At 49.5% G+C, this 13281-nt stretch overlaps 1 protein-coding gene across 35 annotated transcripts in view; it reads right to left on the bottom strand.

Moving 5' to 3' along the window:
- CACNA1C (calcium voltage-gated channel subunit alpha1 C) overlaps positions 1 to 13281 on the bottom strand; it is a 742107-nt gene that overhangs the window by 577353 nt on the left and 151473 nt on the right. The gene's annotated exons all lie outside the window — the stretch shown is intronic.

The following is a 13281-nucleotide window of genomic DNA, read 5'->3' as shown; positions in this document are numbered from 1 at the left end:
ACGGGCAAGGACAGCGGCCCAGTCAGGACCAGCATCCACACTGAAGCACACCTTCCTTTAAGAAACACTCTCTCTAACAGCCTGGTCTGGCCCTCACAGACACACGCAAGGCTCCAGCTGTACTCCAGGTACTGCACCGGATCTGTGTAGACGTGATCCCTTCTTGCACAGGGCTCGCTGCTGGTGAGAGCTGCAGACGGACTTTATTTGGAAATAAAGTGTTTGCAGATGAAATCATGTGAAAATGAGGTTATACTGGATTAAGGTGAAGGAGCCCTAATCCAATGACTGCCGTCCTTATCAGAGGAGGGAAAGCTGGGCACAGACAGAAAAACACCCAGGGGAGTGCACCATGTGAAGCTGGAGGCAGAGATCTGGAGTGAGGCACCTAGAAGTCAAGGGATGCCAGGCACTGCCAGCAACACTGGAGCCAGGGCAGGAGCATGGAACACGCTCCTCAGAGCGCCCAGAGAACCAATGCTACTGACACCTGGATTTTGAAACTCTGGCCTCTGGAACTGTAAGACAACAAATTTCTATTGTTTTAAGCCACCAAATGTGTGGTATTTTCACAGCAGTGCTAGAAAACGAATACGATGAGAGACACAGATGAGTAAGGAGGAGGCTGAACGTGCTTAGATGGGGGTCATCTAGAATGCTACGGAAACAGAGAGAGCAGCACCAAAGCCAGTCATGGAGCAGCAGAGAAAACCTCCTACCAGAAGGGACTCCAAGTCTGGGCCTTGGGGATTGTCTAAGTCCATTTGTGTTGCTATAAAGGAATACCTGAGGCAGGGTTACTCAAAAAGAAAAGAGGTGTATTTGGCTCACGGTTCTGCAGACTGCACAAGAGGCATGCCTCCAGCATCTGCTTCTGATGAGAGCCTCAGGCTGCTTCCTCTCATGGCAGAAGGGGAAGGGGAGCCCAGCATGGGCAGAGATCACAGGGCTGAAAGACCACGTTGGGCTTCACCTCTCTCCGGGATAACCTCTGGAACATTCCTCTGATGGGCAGGGAGTGTGGAAGTGACCCCGGCCTGCTGCTGGTCACTCTCTTACCTGCTCTCTCTAGTCGGTCTGTCAGAGGTGGGACTTGGAGCCACGTCCTGGCCTTCGACACCTTTTCCCACAAGGCCCGTCCCCATCAACCCTGCCCAACTGCCAGGGTTCAAGCATCTCCACATTGTGAGCTGTGTACACAGCCCAGTCCTCAGGCATAACTTCCACCACCTGCCACCTGTCTTCCCCCACACAACCAGGATCCATCCGCAAGCACAGGCCGCACCAAGGCTTGTGCTCCCCGGCCCTGTGAGGCTGGCCTGGCCACAGGGACCACAGCACTTCCAGTGAGATCTGATGACGCCTCGGTGCAGACACGAGGTCTCCTCCTGGATATCCCAGCCTTCCTTATTCTCGATGCCTGACCCTGTTCCTCAGGACTCAAAGACACCGGGGAGAGAGGCTGCCCCAGCCCATGTTTCTGACTACGTGCCTGAGAGCCCAGAGAGTAAAGCGCTGGGGTTTTTCCATTATTTCTGCTATGCATTTGAGGACGGGGTCTGCAAGTCGCAGGACAGCACCAAACGAACGACTCAGCAGCTACGCTCAGCTGTGCTGGAGTTCAGCTAGACCCCGTGAGAAAACAAGGAGTGGCCTGTATGAGCTCCCGGCAGGGGCGCCTGTATGAGGCAATGTGTTGGCTTCGGGACTGCACACAAAGACAGGGTCCCCTGGCCTGGCGCTCCCGGACCCCAGCAGCTCTGCCAGGCTCTTGGCAGCAGGCAGGTTATGGCCACACCACTCACCATCCATCTTGGAAAGGTCAAGAACTAAATTTGGAACTTGGCTTTTAGTTCTTTTGCATCTCTGAGTTATCTTGAGAGGAGGCTGAGGAAAAAGGTTCAGAGAGGAATGTGCCAGAAAAAAAAAACAGTACATATTTTAGAGACAAATATATCTGTCTAATCATAACAGTAATAATGATTGTGATAATGCCTCTACGTTTACATGGCACTTTGCATTTTTCCAGAGCATTTAAAAAAATAAAGATGGGGTCTCCCTCCATCACCCTGGTGTAATCATAGCCCACTGCTGCCTTGAACTCCTGGGCTGAAGCAATCCTCCCACCTCAGCCTCCCAAGCAGCTAAAACTACAGGTACAAGCCACCAGGCCCAGCTAATGTGTGTGTCTGTACATATATATGTACATTTTTTTTGGTAGAGCTGGGCGGAGCATTTCCATCTATATTCTCATTTGCCCTTGCCATAACTCAGTGAGGTAGGAATTATTATCTTTATTTCACAGCTGAGAAACCTAAAACTCAGAGAAGTGAAGTGCCAACGCCATGCCACGAGGCAGGGGTAGAAGTGGAACGACAGCCCAGGGCTATGACCTGCAGCTCAGCACTCTCTTACTACCCATCCCACATCCTGGTGTTCAGGCCGTAGCTCTATGATCTCCACATCTCCAGCAGGGCCCAGGGTGCGCAGGCAGAACCTGTGGAGTCTCTCAGCACGAGAGGGGGACTGCTGTCACCTGGGCGGGGCGCCACGGGGGTCCCCCACATGTTATGCTCTGAGCCCTGCCAACCACCAGTCTGACTGGGATCCCATGAAGGCCCCAAGTTCAAATGCAGACCCAGGCAGCTCCCAGGATCTGCTTCCAAGGTCTTAGTCCACCAGAAGGGTCCCTCAAGTTTTAAGCTTGTCTCAGAAAGTCAAGCTGATTCCGGGTTCCCTCACCCCAATGAGAGATCCTCATCTATTTAGGAGGAGGTCTGGGGGCCTGTTTGGTTGAGGATCTCACGTAACATGAATCACCGATCCCTGGGAAAATATGGCCACAAAGCCAAGTCTACCTCTCAGGTGGCAGCAGATGAAAAAGCCTCCCCTTTGCCTACCTCTTATGCTTTCCAAATGGCATGGCCTGGGGGCTCCATGGCATGCCCCTAGGACTCCCACAGACACCACCCAGCCTGGGGACATTCACTCCCTCCTTCACTGTTGCTCCTCCCCTGGTCCTCTTGGTAAAAACAGAAGTGCACACACTGCATAAACTCTAGGTGAGAGCCTGATAATTAAGGCACCGTATTCAAAGCAAAATACCTCTCCCATTTTCACCTTAGTTGGGGGCCACACAGCACAGCAATTAAAAGCACAGACCTGGGAGCCACACACCCAGGCTGGAATCCCAGCTCCACTGCTTCATAGCTATGCAACCTTGGGCAAGTTAGTTCATTGGCCTGTGCCCCTTCCTCATCTTTAAAATGGGGTGATTATAAGAAAGGTCTCATGGGGTAGTCGAGGGGACTAAATGAGTTAACACATGGACCATAGTCAGAGCAATGCCAGCAGCATTAAGGGCTGACGTTATTGCTGCTATTATTATTAGTCAGAAGGCGCCAATCCAACAACTTCAATCATACAGAAACTAGAGAGAACAAAGAGGATAAAGGAAAAAAATAGCTTCTAAGAAGCCAAAATCAATGTTATAAAACCCATAAATTAAAGCTAATGCACTTTATTCATAAGTAAGCCCCGCAGGTCCTCAATCGGAATCTGTTTACTCTAACTTTGCACATAACTGTAATGGACTTGATCAACTGATTCCCAAACCCGCAGGAGAGAGGGGGGAGCAAATTAATCCGGCTGGTGCTGGAGGAGGCTGACACCCCACCAGGGAGGTGCACGAAAGGCGCACCCCAAATCTTCCCCAGGTCAGGACGTTCTGGGACCCTCTGGGGGTTGCTTAGTTCTCCCGACAGCTTCCCAGCATTACAACAGGTGCAATCATTGAAATTCCTAAGAATTGTATAGTCCCAGAAAAAGGATGAAATATGTCCAGATTTTTCTTTTAAGGATCCAGGGATTTGTATTTTACATTCTGGAAAGACTTCCTTCAAATGTACTTAAATTACAAGAAGTTTGGTACATGAAAGGGGTTCTATTACATAAACAGTGGATTTATTTGGAATATTCCCCCCCCCCCAAAAAAAAATGAATGAAGATGGATAAAACTGGGGCAAGAGGTGTCACCATATTTAGACTTCAAATCATCATCTCTCTTTTCCCATCCGCTGGCAAACACAGAGCAGACAATGCTTTCTTCTCTCTCTGAAATATTTAGTGAGTAAACACTGAGTCAAACAATTGCCCCAGGCTCTCTGCAGGTTTATGACCATGAGATTAAGCACAAACCCATCCAGAAGCTGCCATCTATTTTAAAATGCCATGTTCCTGATGAAGACAGTCCTGTGGTCTTTGCTCCTTTCCTACACCAGCCTTGCAACGTGTCTCATCCTGTTTCCAGCTCCGTCCTTTCTCCTAATGCATCGGTTCTTGGGGCGACAGTTTTCTCCTCTGTGGTTTTAACAGAGCGGCATTTCCCGAAGGTGTGAGCCCGGGAACACCATTCTTCAAGATGTCTGTGACGGTATGAGTGGGAAAGGTGATGTGCTGGCTGGTCCAGGGACTCACGGAGCACCTTACCACGTAAGGAGGCAGCTGTAGCAGAATGGCTAAGAACACAGACCAGGAGACGCCTGGCCCACATCTGCATGGCCATGACTTCGCTTCAGGGCTACATCTCACAGGGTGAATTATTTACATTCTCTGAGCTTCTGTGTGCTCATCTATAGAATGGGATAATAACATCTCATCGTGCTATAACCATGTTTAAATGCATTTCTACGCAAGGCACTTAGAGCAGCATCTGCATGGTGTGAACTCATGAGTAGTGTCTGTTGCTATTGTGTTAAAGGCTTGGAGAAGTCTTATAATAATGTATTTCCCTTTGGCTAACTTGGTACTTACTGAATTTATTTTGCAACAGAACCAAGTTTTGATTTTTTTTAACAAAATCTGTTCATACTGCTACAGAGTGTTTAATCTTTAAAACATTTTCACATATACCTCATTGGATACTCACAGCGACCCTACACATCCCAGGGAACACAGCAAATAACCCAAGCTGTGGTTTCATACAGTCCTAAGTTCCAACTCCAGCCCTGCCACTGCCTCACCAAGTCACTTTACTTCCCTGAGATTTTACTTTCTTATCTGAAGTAAAGGGACAACACCTCACAGGATCCACTCATTCACCCAGGGTTCACTCAGCAGATATTTATGCAGAGCCTTACGCGTGCCCATTATTGCCAAAGCACCGGGGATACAGCCGTGAACAAGAGGGATACATTCTCTATCAAGTAAACAAATAGGATAATTTGCAGTTGTGGAGATTAGAAACATTGCACATCGCCGGGCGCGGTGGCTCACGCCTGTAATCCCAGCACTTTGGGAGGCCAAGGTGGGCGGATCACGAGGTCAGGAGATTGAGATCACCGTGAAACCCCGTCTCTACTAAAAATACAAAAAAAAGTTAGCCGGGCGTGGCACCTGTAGTCCCAGCTACTCGGGAGGCTGAGGCAGGAGAATGGCGTGAACCCAGGAGGCGGGGCTTGCAGTGAGCCGAGATCACGCCACTGTACTCTAGCCTGGATGACAAAGCAAGACGTCGTCTCAAAAATAAAAGAAAAAAAGAAAAGAAAAGAAAAGAGAAAGAAACATTGCACGCAAAGCACTGGCACCTGGTGGTCACTCAACAAAGGCAATTACAATGACTAAGCAAGCGTTACTATTCCACGTGACAAAAGAGATACCAACAGAGAGGTTGAGTGACTGACCTAAGGCCACACAGTTCAGATCTCTCCTCCTAGGTCAGTGCCTACAACTGTGGCTCTGATATAGCTTTTAAGACACACCCACACCCAGGTCCCACTCAGACCCATTCAGCAGGAAAATCTGAGGGGAGACCTGACTCAGTAGAAGCACCTTCCCAACGCACTGTGTCAAGTTCATTCTCTCATCCAAAACCAGGCTCTCCACCCCGCCTTCCACACCCCACTGCACAGCACAGGAGAGGGTGTGGGTACATGATACAGTAGCTATGTGGTTTGTTCCTTGCAGTTATCTATTAGTGTATTTTATAACCCTAGCATTTCTGCGAACCCTAACGCCCGCTGCATTAGGACAACACCTATGAGATAGCAATAATAAAGCTCATGTCATTATCACCATTATTGCTGATGCATGAAAGCCCCACAAAAAGCCTTCTCGCTCTTAGGCAAACCTGATAATAAAAGAAAACACAGTTCACTGCAGGGAGAAGAGGGGAACCCAAACATTTTCATTCACTTCTCAAAGCATGGGGGGCGACAGGGCTCAGAGGCATCTCAGACCTTGCGGTGGTGGTCCAAGTGCAGGGCCCCAGGTCGCGAGATTCAACCCAGCACTGCGTGGGAGTGGGGGAACCTCAGGCTGACAGGCACCTCCTGAGCGAACTGGCAAGAGACACACAAAGCCCGGGGGTGGGGGAGTGGGGTCCCCCACCAGTGCTCTCCCTCTGGGACTCTTCTTTGGCCATGAATGGATCCCCGCTTCTCTCCCTGTGTAGTCAGAGGCAAGGGTGAGCACAGACACCAACCCTGCTGGGTCAGAGCTGCCAAAAAGCACAGCGTTTTGGTCTCCTCTCTCCCACCGTTCCGAGGCCAAAGCTAGCACAAGGTGCCAATGACCCTGACTTACCCCCAGGGACCAGGTGGAGGGGAGGGGCCTTCAGCCTGGTTTAGAGTTCCAAAGAGCAACACACATTCGCCTGTGCTGGGCATGTCCTATGAAGTTTACTTATGTTAACTCACTCAATCCTGTCAACCAGGTTATGATGCAACTCTCGTTGCCCCAATTTTACACCAACAAACGGGCAAATCTGACATTTCAACCTTCTTCCTAGTCGAGCTCAAGCCCCTCTGGCGGACGGCTTCTCCTCTCACAGCCTCTGAAGGAAGAAAGCCCAGCCAAAGGATGATCCCTTTTCTGGCCTCATCCCCTCTTCTCTCCACCTCCACTTCAGGCTCTCTTGCTCCAGAAAGTACACGCACTGTTCTTTGCACAAGGTCAAATGCCAAATATATTCTCTTAATATTTCAACTCAAGCCAAGTCTTTGTGGACTTCAGGGTACGCAGAGAAAAGGGAGTTTTCCACACACAGTGAGTCGGCTCTGCTTGCAGAGCTTATTCAACAGACATCAGACAATCGACCTAACAGGTGACAGCTCTTGGTAGACGGGGGTTACAGCGGCTATATTATAAATCATGTGCTACATAGAGGTGGCATTGCCAATAACAGCACTGAGTCTAAAGAAAGAATGTCATGTCATGGCCCAGTTCAGCTTTCATTATGCTTCACTAGCATGAGGAAAAGATAACAAAGATGATGGATTTTGGTGTAAAAGTGTATGTTAGATGGAGCCTACAACAAACAGACTTTAAATAATGCAAGAGAGATCTTAAAAAAAAAAAAAAAACTCTATTCTGGAATACTTTTCATCTCTTGGAAACAGAAGAAAGCAAAGTGTTAGAAAAATAAGGGGAGATTAAATTAAGCAGGTGGGAGAAAGGAAAGGGCCTGCGAGAGAATGGGTGGAAGCCGATGAGTTTGCGAGGGAATCTGAGAGCAGGAGCAAGCACAGATGTGAATTTGCAAGTGTGTGTGAAAAGAAGACTCTTTTCTAATTCTGTGACAGTGTGAGTGTGCTTTGCTAAACAGATTATTCTTGAACCCAATGGAGTGGGAAAGCTCTCAGCAGTTGACGTGTGTCGTCTTTCTGCTTGGATCCTAAAGGGAACTTGTGGGTAGACAGAGCTGATTGCGGAGGGAGCTGAAGGTGGATCCAGTCACACCATGAGGAACATTCTAGGTCACTGTTCTCAAAGAGCAGCCCAGGACCACTTGCATCAGAACCCCAGGGGAGCTTATTAAAACTTCAAACTCCCAGGGCCCACTCCAGAATCAGAATCCCTGGGAGCAGGGCCTGGGAACACACATTTTAATCATCTCTAGGATCTTATGCCACAGGGGTTGAGAGCCACTGCTGCAGGTGCATCAGCATCTCTTTGCTATTTCTCAGAACAGGGCTCCAGGCCGGGCGCGGTGGCTCAAGCCTGTAATCCCAGCACTTTGGGAGGCCGAGACGGGCGGATCACAAGGTCAGGAGATCGAGACCATCCTCGCTAACACGGTGAAACCCCGTCTCTACTAAAAAATGCAAAAAAACTAGCCGGGCGGGTTGGCGGGCGCCTGTAGTCCCAGCTACTCGGGAGGCTGAGGTAGGAGAATGGCGTAAACCTGGGAAGCGGAGCTTGCAGTGAGCTGAGATCCGGCCACTGCACCCCAGCCTGGGCGACAGAGCAAGACTCCGTCTCAAAAAAAAAAAAAAAAAAAAAAAGAACAGGGCTCTGAAATAGCAATTCTTTAATTTTTTTTTAAAAAGCTATGAAACCAATGGAGGATTTCGCAAGCTTTGTTTTTGGGGTACATAAACGATTTGGGGCATCCCACTCTGGCACAACAATGGGAATGTTCCAAGCATTGAACCTCAGCAAACCGTTGTCATGCACCTAGTACTTCAGGGCCTCCATAGGGGTACAGACACAGATCAATATCCTCTTCTCTTACTTTCGGCCCTAAGCTCAGCTCTTCTCACAGTCAGTCCAATGCTCTTGTCATTGGCCTTGAGTTGCCATGAGCCACGCTTTTGAACTACCAACCAGCCCCTCTTGGATATCTTAAACTCTCTGTTTCCTTAGCTTCTAAGACTCCACCCTCAGCAGGTTCCCCTCCTACCTCTCCGGCTAAGCCTTCCTGACACGTGGTGTACATCCTTCCTTTGCTCCTCTTCCTCCATCCTCTGCAAACGTCACTGTTCTCCGGGGTCCAGCTGTGGTCACTGCTACCCTCCTGCTCCACCCTGATGCAGGTGCTCTAGGCCATACCTATAGCTTCTCCTTGTGTCTCTCCTCCTGTTGCCCCCAAGTCTCCATCCTCAGCATAAACAGTCTCCTGGGCTGCAGGCCCCTGTCGACAGCCCATGGGACATCTCCAACCTCATGCTCCACGGGCTCCTCCACCTGACAATCATCAATCGTATGCGTCATTCCCTGCCCCTCAAATATGACCTTCCTCCTGAAGTCTTTCTCCTGGCCAAGGGCACCTGGCTCCTCATATCACCATCCTGGGAGCCAGCTCTCTCTTCCACCCATGATATCCATCTGGTTACTTGTCCAGGCAAGTTTGCCTCCTAAATCCACTGCCCCCTCTCTATCCTTATTGTCACCATCATCTGGACTCCAGCAAGCTTTTTCTCTTCACAGTGAGGCCTCCGTCTGAACCATCTTCCTCATGCTGCAAGAGCACTCCTCTGCCGGTAAAGCCTTCGAGCCTCCTCCTCACTTGCAGTTAGGTCCAGCAGTCTGCATGGGCCATCAAGCCTCCATCACCCAGCTTTTCCCATTCCCTCAAAACCAGCACCCCTTCCTCTGGTCCTAAAGAACGTGACCACAGGGCCTTTGTACATGAGTATACTTCAGCCTGAAGTATCTCTATGGCATCCTCTTCTTGAGACACGCAATGCAAATATGTCAACCTATGTGAAACTTGCCATTAATCCTTTCTCTACAGCAAAATGAATCAGTTCTTCCACCTTGACACCTTGGCCCCGTGTAAGACCCTTCACCATTTGAAACATGTTTACAGGTTTATCTTCCCTATTAATCGCAGTGTCTGTCTGTTGGTATAGATGTTTGGCAAATGACTACACACACACACACACACACACACGAGCTAGACCAGTGGAAGGAGAGACTAGAGGGAGGACAGCAGGAAGGAGGCGACTGTAAGAGTCCAGGAAAAAGGCAACAGGGCCTGGGTTAGGGTGACAAGGATGACGACGATGACAATAACAATAGTATCCAGCACTATGAACAAGAGCCAACACTGAGCCCTTACTAAGGCACTCTCCTAAGGGCTTTACATATTTGGACTCATTTAATCTTCACAACAACCCTCTGAGGTAGGTACTGTCATTACTGTTATTTCCATTTCATAAATGAAGAAACTAAGGCACACGAAGTCTAAACAAATGACTTTGAGAATAGAAAGAAGGCTAAATGTGATACATTGCAAATTACAATCTCCAAGACTGCATTCCTGCTCAGATGGGCACGGCAAGGGGAAGATGATGTCAGAGATGGTTCTGTGTGACAGCAAGGCCAGCAATGCCATCAACGCGGCCAAGGGAAAAGAAAAGGAACAGCATTCACCTGGGCTATGTTTTGTTTTCTTCAGCGGAACAGGTCGTGTGGCGGGAGAGAGAATGAGTTCTATTTGGGGCTTGTTTGAGGTATCGGTAAGACATCCTGGCACATATAATTATCACTGCCAATCCTACTCTTCCCTAGGACCCTCTGAGGTCACTTCCATTTTACAGGCTGGGGAACTGAGGTTTGGAAAGAATAAATAACCTCAGATTAAAATTCGGACTTTTTTTTTTTTTTTTTTTTTTTTTCTGGCAGAGTCTCGCTTGTCGCCCAGGCTGGAGTGAGTGGCACGATCTCGGCTCACTGTAAGCTCCGCCTCCCGGGTTCACGCCATTCTCCTGCCTCAGCCTCCCGAGTAACTGGGACTACAGGCACCCGCCACCACGCCCGGCTAATTTTGTTTTTGTATTTTTAGTAGAGACAAGGTTTTACCATGTTAGCCAGGACTGTCTCAATCTCCTGACCTTGATCTACCTGCCTCGACCTCCCAAAGTGCTGGGGTTGCAGGCATGAGCTGCTACGCCCAGCCCAGACTTAATTTTTTTTTTTTTTTTTTTTTTTTTTTTGAGACAGAGTCTTGCTCTGAAGCCCGGCCTGGAGTGCAGTGGCCGGATCTCAGCTCACTGCAAGCTCCGCCTCCCGGGTTCACACCATTCTCCTGCCTCAGCCTCCGGAGTAGCTGGGACTACAGGCACCCGCCACCTCGCCCGGCTAATTTTTTGTATTTTTAGTAGAGACGGGGTTTCACGGTGTTAGCCAGGATGGTCTCGATCTCCTGACCTCGTGATCCGCCCGTCTCGGCCTCCCAAAGTGCTGGGATTACAGGCTTGAGCCACCGCGCCCGGCCCAGACTTAATCTTAAAGTGGAGAAGCCAAGATTTGAAGTCAGGTCTGTCCAAGTCAAATTTTGCTCTGCCCAAGAGGCCAGTTCTTCCCAAAGTTGACTAATCACTGGCATCCTTATGAGGAATTCTTTTTAATGCACATCCCCAGACCATGCACAGCTGGAGTTCTCTGGGGTTGTAATGATGTGCAGGCTTTGGGGTCGCTGCGCCTGTCCACAGGCCTCTCCAATGCAGGAAATACTGGGCCAGGCCTTTGGAAAGGCTTAGCACTGGAGATGTCAGTCTTAGCAACAATTTACCGGGAAACGGAACTAAAATCTGTGCACACAGAGGAGCTCCCCAAGGGGAGAGTGCAGAAGAAAATCAGAGGGCTCGGGACAGAAGCCTAGTAAACGTTCGTGCAGACACAGGAAGAGAGGCTGGAGGAAGCAAGGGGAGAACGTGTTTTGAAAAGGGGGCATCTGCAGAGATGCTGCAGCTTGAAGATGCTGTAGAGAGCAAGGACCGGGAGGCGAGGTCACAGCACTTGCGATGGGTTTCTCCATGGGGCTGAATCATGTTCTGATTTATTAGCTGATGTGAGGTAGTGTTTATTTGTCTGTTTTAGGGGTTTTCTGATGCTCCCCCCACCGGTCCTCCCCTCCCTCCCCCTTCAGCTGGCTGCATTCACTGCCCCAGGGAGAGTGTGACCCTGTGACTGTGGAACGCAGAGAATGAGGAGTCATCCGCAGCTTTACTGAGGTATCATTGCCATACCATAAAATTCAGCCATTGTAAGTACGCAATTCGATGATGTTTGGTAAAGTTACACAGTCGTGCAAGCAGCCCCACCATCTCGTGTAGAATACTGTCATCACTCTGTGGTGTGATAAAACCCGCCATCCCTCCCGCATCATCTGTACCCAGCAACCTCACTCCAGCTGCAGAATAAGTCCAGGGTGACCTCCTGTCCTCTCCTACGAGCCCCTCTGCCTCCAGGAGGTCCAAGGTTGAGGGGTCTCGGCCAGCCCAGGGCTTCCCTCTAGCTCAGCAACCCAAGCGGCTCCCTTAAACCTCCCAGGAACCGAGGGGTGAAGGGGCTACATGTGGCCATCTCTAGGACCTAAGAAAAACCAAACTCCTCTACCCACTTTCACCACTGCTTGGGCCTTGGGCAGCCCAAAGCGTCGTCAGCTTAAGAACAAGATACGGATTCTCTTTGGAACCAAGGCTCCTCTTTTAAAATTGCAGATTAAATGTTAAACTGTGGGAGGGTTGGAAGGACCATGGCAGGGGAAGGAGGTGGCTGCACAGGGAAGAAACAGAACCAAGGGAAGGAGCTCCTGCTTCAGGGAGACACTTTGGCTTGTATTTATTTTGACTCAGTAAAGATTTCTTGCCCCTTAAGAGACAAGGTCACGCTTCAGATGGCCTCATGGACGGCGGCCGATGCTCTGCCTTCCGACTCCGGCCATGTCATCACTCAGTACCGTGCCCAGCTTTGACATTTTTGGAGCCTGTCCCCAACAAAGGGCCCCAAGCCAAGCCACAAGACACCACAGCCCACAGGCGGCGAACACCTTACCTGCTATGCATCAGCGGCTACCTGAAAAAACTGGGGTGACAGCAGAGAAGTTAAAATGTGCATCAGATTGTTTTTGCTGAAAGGGCCCAAGGAAATGTCGAAGGTTACAAAACACAAGAACAACCGTGTGATGGCATCAGCCCAGCAGTTGTGGAAAGGAGAATCCTATAAGCTGCCTGCTTCTTTTGAAAACCATCTCATTGGATGGTCCCATCTCAGTAATTAAAGGAAGGTGCTCACGGCGGGGGAAAGATGGTGGCTCTGATGACCAAACACGCCATGTGGAAATCACATGAAGAGTGATGGTGTCTCTGCAACGGAGGGGGAGAAAGACACAGGATGTTCCCTGTATGCCTTTCGTAGAGGCACCCTGGAGTGCCCCAATTTTGCCAACTGCATTCCAGAGCTCTTTTCCGCACATGCCCAGACGGAGCAAAAGTCTTTGTAATGACTTCAAGCTCAGCCAAAAGTAAACACACTCTCCACTTTTTCCATGGACCAATTCTAACCCCAAATTGCCAGAGCTGGCCCCTCAACAATCCAAATGGAAAGCCGCCTTTCCTAATAAAAGAAAGCCTTTCCAACTCAATAATACATCTTGGCTGCAAAAGCAAACGTTCCTAAAAGCTTCCTAGAAATTATTTATCGAACAGCAACGCTCCATATCACCTGAGAAAACCCCACCAATGGAACAAAGACATTCAAAGTAAATACAAGACA

Source organism: Macaca fascicularis, chromosome 11 (assembly GCF_037993035.2).
Source record: "Macaca fascicularis isolate 582-1 chromosome 11, T2T-MFA8v1.1".
Lineage (NCBI taxonomy): Eukaryota > Metazoa > Chordata > Mammalia > Primates > Cercopithecidae > Macaca > Macaca fascicularis.
Note: the sequence above shows the minus strand (reverse complement) of the source record. Positions and strands in the feature narration are given on the sequence as shown.